Source organism: Leptopilina heterotoma, unplaced genomic scaffold (genome assembly GCF_015476425.1).
Source record: "Leptopilina heterotoma isolate Lh14 unplaced genomic scaffold, ASM1547642v1 Lhet_208, whole genome shotgun sequence".
Classification (NCBI taxonomy): Eukaryota; Metazoa; Arthropoda; class Insecta; order Hymenoptera; family Figitidae; genus Leptopilina; species Leptopilina heterotoma.
The window spans coordinates 551166-560088 of NW_025110923.1; positions in this window are offsets into that span (position 1 = coordinate 551166).

Genomic DNA, 8923 nt, shown 5'->3' on the forward strand with positions numbered 1-8923 from the left:
CAGTAGAGAGAGTAATTTTTTGGGAATCAACCTGTACACATCGTAAACCATCGCTCTAGTATAAAGAGTATATCATCAACGAGTGAATTACATCTTCAAGTTTTATTTTTGAAACGAAGTTCGAATCAGTGATTTAAAGTACAACTTAATAATTTCCAAAAATATATTAAATTGGAAATAAACCCAAGTATCAACGAAAGTCTAATATTGAAACGCAGTTCCAAGTTCAACAAATCTTATATCGAAGTATAACAAATTTCGAAGCATCGAAATTTGTTCAAGAGGCGACAACTGTCTGGAAGAAAGCAGATATTTTCAAAATACAATACACTATCTCATTAGTGTAAACAAGAGGATCAACACTCAACCATTAAGGACAACTGTCACAGGCCCCCATTGCGTCTAGCCCTCAACACCATTGGAGATCGGACAACCAGATATAACCACCAGTTTATACAACACCAGTAATCGTTATTCTTTAAAAGTAAGATTTTCTAAACTCAATTATACTCATTGTATTTTGTCAATTCTTTTCTTTCTTGTTGGTTTTTAAATAAATTATTCTCTCAGTACATTTAGTAGGCTCATTGACTTATCCTCATCCCAAATTAGATTCATTTATGAAACTAATTTAAAACGAGGAACGTTAGGAATATTTAAAAAGGTTTCTTGTTGTTTTTGACGTAACACTAGTATTTACTTGCATATCATAAGTATAGTAGATTATGCAAAATTTAGTAACTAAATTTACATTATATTAAAAAAAGCTTTTGTTAATTTATTTGTTTATAACAAAAGCAAAAATTGTTTAAACAAAATAGTTAATGTCTCAAAACATTTTTAGAACATGGCTATAATGTTTTTGGTAATTATTAATAATATAATAGGCTTTCATAAACAACAATATTTGTTTAAAGAAAAAAAATTTCTCATTTTTTTATTTAACATTTAATAAACAATTAACGGAACATTTTTTTCTTAAATAAAAAACGTACGTTTTATGCAAAATTTTATTAGCTTTAATTGAAAAAAAAATTTTGTGAATCGGTTAAAAATTGTGGTCTAAAAATTAATTTGTCCAATAGCGTGTTTTTTGCCCAACTGTGTAATGTAGTGAAGCCTAATTCACAACGTTGGTTATGTTGTTCTTTATTTTAAATTATATTCCCAAAATTGCTCGTTCGCGTCATGAAATTTTTTTTCCGTGTAGAGTTTTCTAATAAGGCATATCTACACCTAGAGAAATGATTTATTTGAATTAAATAAAATTTATTTGAAACAAATAAAAAAGGATATTTGTCACAGAACCAACTAGACTTTTATTTAGCTCAAATAATATTTTTTATTTGAATTAATATATTTCGTTTAAATATCCATTTTTATTTGAATGAAAAAAATTTTATATTTTCATTAAATATATTTTATATTTAGAGCAAATAAAAAGCATTTTTCATTTTAATAAATCCTGTAAGCATTCTGAAATATTAAAATTCACTTATAACCTTTAAATAAATTTAACAATCACAATCACTAATGGAACTTTTAATATTCATTAAAATAAATGTTTATTTTTATAAGAATATTTGTTAAATAAAGTCAGATTTTCTTATTGTTAGTCATTTCACTTTACTTTTTCACTTCATATGTAAAAGTCCACTGTCACATTTTTCTCAGAAAATCTCAAATAAGACACTAAAAGGTAAATGACATCATATACAAATCTGTTACTTTGTACTAATTAAAATTTTCACTTAAAAAGAAAAATTCTGTACTTAAATTAATTAAATTTGTTAACTATTCATGATGAATAAACCTCTTATACTTATACGCGTTAAACTGTTAAAAGCAAAACATCTTATTGTTTTACTATAGTAATGCAATATGCGCAGGCGTCCTACTTATAAGTCAAACAAACATTTATTTGATACAAATATACTATTTCATAAATTGCAAATATATTTCTTTATTTTAGATTAATAAGTGCATTTATTTGAAATAAATATTAGTTTATTTATTTTAAATAAAATATTTATTTGTAACAAATAAATTTTTTTTAAATATACACTTTTAGTTAAAATAAATAACTTTTTTCTCTGGGTGTATAGGGTGACCAGACGTCCTCCTTTTTTAGTACCTGTCCTCCGAAAATAAAAAGTCCTCCCAGGCGGAAAAGTCGGACGAATGTCGGAATTTACAACCGGGTGGGATCCGCGCCCGTACCTACCGCAAGTACCGACGGTCTGTACCGATTCGGAACTGAAAAAGCAACCGGCGCGGTACAGATTATGCTCCGACTGTCGGATCAGTCTTCCCACTATTGTCAGTACTGGCTAGGTACTGGATTTCTTCCGCCGGCGGATCTTATTCTTCTGCGGCGTCGGAAGAATGACGGATATGTTAAGTCTGTACTGGCTCGGTGCTGGGCCGGATCCGACTGCGGATGTCGTCATTTATTGTCACATTATAAATCACATTATAAATTTATTTTCAATAAATGTGTCATAACTAAATAATTATTACAATAATTAATTGCATTATTTTAGAAAATAATGATTAATTAATAAATGAATTTAATTAAAATATTAAGTAATTATTTATTGAGACTTTTTTCAAAATTAAACAATTAAAAAAATTTGTTGTGCACTTATACTTTATAATTATTATAAATAAATTTATACTATTAATATAAATTTATTATTATTGAGATATTATTAATTAATATTATTGAGAATTAATAATAAATTATTAATATTAATAAATATTAATATTATTATTGAGAATTAATAATAAATTATTAATATTAATAAATATTAATATTTATGTTAATAATTTATTATTAATTCTCAATAATATTAATGTTAATTAATAATATCTCAATAATAATACATTTATTATTATTGTGATATTAATTAAAATTATTAATATTATTATGTTCAATATTATTATATTGAGATACAATTATTTAATATATTATATAATAATAAAAATATAGCTGTAGCATTGACGCGTAGTTATTCGACAAGTTTTATTTCAGCTTGTGACACTTGAGAGTATTTAAGATTTGAGAGTCCCATGCGAGCGTAGCATAGTGGTTAGCGTGCGAGATTTCGGTGCGTAAATATTCGGTTAGGCGTAGGTTCGTACCTCCAAGCGTTAGGATTTTTCAAATGTGTATGTAATATAAAATTGCGTTTAAGTGTATAAAAAAATAAAAAAAATGTGTGAAGTGAACTGTCAATGAATTGTCATCAGTATTTATCTTTTGCAATTAATTATTATTTTTTGTATTGATATTTGTTGAAATTATCATTTGGATCCGACCCGGTTGTCAGTCGGTAGAATGCCAGCGCTCAGCTGGCTATTAAATGAAAAATCCGCGGTCGGTAGAGTGCCAGATCCCAGCCGGTTGAATTATACACGGAATGGCTTCTCCCGGCCGGTCAGCGGGCGGTAGAATGCCAGTTCCGAGCCGGTTGCCAGCGCGCTCCTGGCCTAGTCACTATTCGGTAGAATGCCCGTTCACATTCGGTTGGCAGGCGGTTCCCAGCCAGTACAGTTACACCGGCGTCAGTACGTGCTAGGATCCGCGCCGGTTGGAAATTTCCGCCTGGGCTCCTTTGTCCTCCAAAATGACGAAATGTCCTCCTTTGTCCTCCGAAACCATTTTCAAAATCTGGTCACCCTAATATCTATTAACATACTAATGAAAATTCTGTTGTATTAATTGTAAGCTGAGTATAAAGAAAGTTTTAAAAATTTAAATTCTGATCAATATAATTTTTTATTGTTTTTGGCTTGAAATTTTAACCTTAGTGTTTTTTTAAGTTTTGATTATTTTAATATTTTTATTAATTATTTATTTATTGTGTTATTACACAGGCCAACAAAATTAAACAAATTTTAGGGTGCGGCAAATGTCGAAGCTGTTTCTGATAGGTTTTTTTACGCTGATTAAGAATCCGTAAATGAAAATTAGCCATCAGTTATGTTTTTTAAGAAACTAGCGCAGTCGACGGCCGCAAGCGGCCGTCTCCTTTGCCGTTCTCTGCCATTTCTCAATTCAGTTCCCTGCCTAATTTTTAATTAATTACAATTTTTCTTTTTTCTTTGTGAATTTGATATACAATTAAACTTACACAAACATATAAGCGTAAGGCATATGAAACTGGCGAACGCTAAGCATTAAATAGGGAATTATCTTTAACTGTTCTACGCCATTTCTAAATTTAGTTTGCTACCTAATTTTGAATTAATTCTAATAACTTTAATTTCATTACATTTAAATATAAGATTTAAACTCCTGCCCTATTATAATTATATTCTTTGTTACTATTATTAATAATTATTTATTATTTTAAATAATATTGATTTCAATTTATTTATTCTAATTTCTTTTTTAAGAAACATAAATTGATAAATATATACCATTTGTCTAGTTTTAATTATCTGATGCTGAATTAGAATGTATGTTCATTGTTATTAATAATATTAAAAAAGTTTTTTGTTTATTTAATTTTCTTAATTACTTTTAATTAAAAAATGAATAAAAATAAATATTTATTTTTTATCAATTTCAAAAAAGGCTATCAACATTTTAAAAGTTAGCGCCAACAATTGGACAACCGCAGCTCCATCTGCAACATGCACTTTGCTTATGAGTATGCCTTTCTCCAATGCTTTTTTCCTAATCGCGCTGCGAGTTCTCTTCGATATTTTCGATATTCGATCTTGCCCATGCCTTCATGCTTTTTTTTGGTAGGAACACGGAGAAACTTTTAATACCACTAATTCTTAAAACTGGTGAGACATTTTAGTATGTTAGGTTAGATTCAAGGGAAAAACGACATAGGTTATAGAAATTGCTATTGAGACTATCAAAACACTCATTCAGTATATATTTTACAGTTCTTCATAAGGAAACTAACGAAAATTAGTATGTTGTTTTAGAAAGAAAATAATAATTTTTGCAAAGTTGGGAAAGCCATGAATTAAAAAGAAACACAACAAATTAATTGTCTATAGATACTCATAGAGACGATAGTGATACTTGGATCTGATGGTAGATGGCATTAGTGTATGTCACTGTAACTGTAGGTAAATATATTTAACACGACGTAAGAACCTAACCTATATTATTAACGCACACACGCACACGCAAGTAAAGACACGACGATTGGTCACGGAAACCGAAAGATCGCACGATTCGTTAGAAGTACACAGCTGAATCGTCCTTATATATTAAACGAGTGGAAAAATATGTGCTTTCGAGAGAGAGCATTTTTTAAAATAACTTACTAATCAAATTATGTAAATAAGTAAAAGTCGTGAAAAAAATTATGTTATATTGAGGAACAGTTCTTGAATTTAATTTGGCATGAGGAGACATTCACGTTTATTAATAAAAGGTTTTTTTCTTTCATACACGTGTGAATTTCAACTTCGAAAACATTAGGGTTAGTTCGCGACGTCAGGTGATGGACTCGGTGATGCTCGGGCGAAATCGGTTAAGTCCGCCCGCAGTCCTTCCAAAATTGGTATGTTACGTTAGAATGTCTGTTATAGACCGACAGATTAGCTCGGTCGGATAGATGCCTGGCTCGGTGGGCGGACCAAGGGTACTTGGTTCGCGCCCATTAGCCTGGGATTTTTCCGGCACGTGAGATAATCTGAGCGGGAGGTTTGACGTCGAAGTATAATGATGTGCACCGTCGATTATTGTCCGGTACACACCATTAGAATTCGACTGTCGATAAACCGGTTGTACTCGGAGAGGTTTTCTACAGTTTCCCTCTCCACTGGCGAGAAAACAAATTGACGGGTGGTCCAGGCAAATGCGAGTACTCCTAACCTCAAAGTCGTTCTGTAGAAACGCAAAAACAAGTTGGTATATAAGAGTGTGTGTTCTGACAGTTGGCTAAGCCTAAAGTCATTAAAAAAAAAAAAAAAAAAAATGTCTGTTATAGGCTAACGCAGAATAGATCTGTAACCGGAACCGCAATCGTAACCGTAAGCGTAAGAATGAGTTAGAGAAGGATAAACAATATACCTATCCTTCTTTAACTCATTCTTACGGTTACGCTTACGATTGCAGTTCCGGTTACAGATCTATTCTGCGTTGGCCTTATATATTCTATCTATATGTGGAAAAAAGGTTAGAATTACCGTATTATTTCACAAACAAAAACTAGCATTTTATTCTTTTCTAAAGAAAAATAAGACTATTTCTAATGCAGATAGTAATTTTTGTACACCGAAGGTTGCTTAATATATAACGAACTTATCATATTTTCGTATTAATGTTGAAATTATTAGTACAACGCACGAAAAATCCTCACATTCTAACGTACTTTTAGAATAAAGATAACCAAATATATTCAATATTAGAAGAAAAAGTTTCTCCGTGGAGAAACGAGGTTAAAAGGTCAAAAATCGCGTTTTTGTGAAAGTATGAGCACCTCTAGCGACGAAACGGAAGGTCGTAGAAACTTCTACTTGGGCTCAAATTAACGTTTAATCTTTGCCTACACCCAGTAAGAAACGAGAAATTGAATAGTATTAAAAAGATTCTATTCTTTTGAATGTCATTTCTGTCCAATACTTTTCTATCCAGTGAGAGCAATATGAAAAGTAACGATATCAATCCTCTTGAATACCTAGTAAGAAAGCAAAGATTAAGAAGCATTAAAAAAATTCTATCCTTTTGAATACCATTTCTGTCCTATGCTTCTGAATTCCGCGACAGTAGTTGAAAAGTTTACAATTTCAATTCAACTTCAAAAAGTTTTCAATTTCAATTACTTTCAAATAACTGCGCTCATGACTTTATTTGCTATTTTAAAGAGGGTTAAAAGTGTTTAAAGGTCTCTAAAATTTTTAGGTTATGATTTATTGTCTAACAGAATAACGGCCCTGACTCGTTTAAATGACGTAAAATTGGTAAACAATCAATTTTTCAGCAAGTTTTTTTTTTAACACAAACATTTTTTACAAAATCTGCCAATGTATGTATCTTATAAATTACAAAAATCCAGAAGATTGCTTGAATGCATGCAGAAACGCGGTTCCAATGAAAAATTGAAAAGTGATGTAATGACAGGCTGTAATAATTTCGGATGGGATTGGAAAGCATTCAGAAAAAAATTTTGTCTTTGTTAACAATTACAAACAGAATTGAATTGCATTTATTTTTAGACGAAACGTGGTCCTATCATGGTATTATAGAAAAGTATTGGACAGAAATGGCATTCAAAAGTATTGGATAATTTCTACTACACCATACAGAGTTTGAATTATTTCAATCCTTTTCAATTCCTCGCTTCTTACTGGGCAATCCCATTCCTGCACCATAACCTCAATGTCAATTGCAGTCAATTTTTGAATCACAAAAACCAATTCTGGTAATTTTTGTTTGACTTTTGCTTTGAAATTGATGATAATAAAATTTTATTTGTAAACCCTTGCGAAATCGTTTTACCAAATGTCTCCCCACGTGGGTATACATTTGGGATACATTTGGGAGACATTTGGTAAATTGCTTTATAATTCTGTTAAAAGACAGAATTTGATGAAAAAAACGATTGGAAATTGAAAAGGAACATTTGGAGAATGAAATTATGCAAATATTTTTATAAAGAAAGCTTTGAATAATTAATAATTAACTGAAATGTGCAAAAATGTCAATGTGATTTTATAGCAAGGTTATTTTTCATAATTACTTATGAAAACGGTGTAAATAAAGGAAAAAATAGTGTATATTGTTAAAAGAACGTAAAAATATTAATTACATCTATTAAGGACGCTGCACGGTGGGAAATATTTAAAAGTACACATAGGCGTAGCGAGCGATTTCTCCTCAACTTCCACTCTTTTCCCCTTTTTTCGTCCCTCTTGGTGAAATTTTTTGACTTGGATAATTAATTAAAAAAAATCCAGATTGAAAATGAAAAAAAGGGCGATTTAGGGAAAAATAATATTTAATAGAGAATATTCAACAAGTTTTCTTATGACGATTAGATGTTTCTATGGGCGTGAATATCAATCCGCGTTTTCCAAAACCATAGCACACTGACAGCTCAATATGGGAGGTTAGCCATGGCCGACTATATCAGGTTGCACCGTTTGCGTAGTACAGTAGAAATAAACGTGAGGAACAAAAATATTAAATGTCAATTATACTCTCATTGTTTACTATTACATTTATTATTTGTTTATTTATTTATTATTGTTATTATATCTATTATTATTTATTATTTTACTTACCTTTTTAAAATATTATTATGGAAAAGTATTAAAACAATAAAGGAAAATTTTTTATGAAAAAATTATTAAACAAATAAAATTTCTAAACAAAAAAAAAGTAAATAATAAAAAATTATGAAATGTATAATTTTAAAAATTTTTTATTGTTATTTTTATTATTGATATTTTTAAGTATATGAAAAATCTAATTTAAATATTCCACAAAATTAGTTTTAAAGTAATTTTTTATAAGGAATTCAACGGTCATAAAATAAAAGCGGACAGAAAATATTTTGACCCTTTTTCAATTATCATTTTTCTTAAAAATTGGTGGATTTCGAAACACACGCGTAATTTGGTAGAAAATATGTTTTTAAATCCATGAAAAGAATTCCAAATGAAATCGATGATTTTCATAATTACCTATAGAAGTATTGTTTTGAAAAAAATCTTTGTTTTTAAACTGAAAATTCTAAAAATAACATTGTTATTCAATTTTTCTATATGGAAAATTATTTGTTTACTTATTTAGTTTCTGATCAAAATTTAATCTTAATTTTTCTGTATTTCCATTTTTCATCAATAAAAATTATGATATGAAATTATTTAGAAAAATAAATGTCAAAAAATGCCCTTTTTTAATAAAAAAAAAGCTGCAATGTATTGAAAAAAGACGAAAATTTAA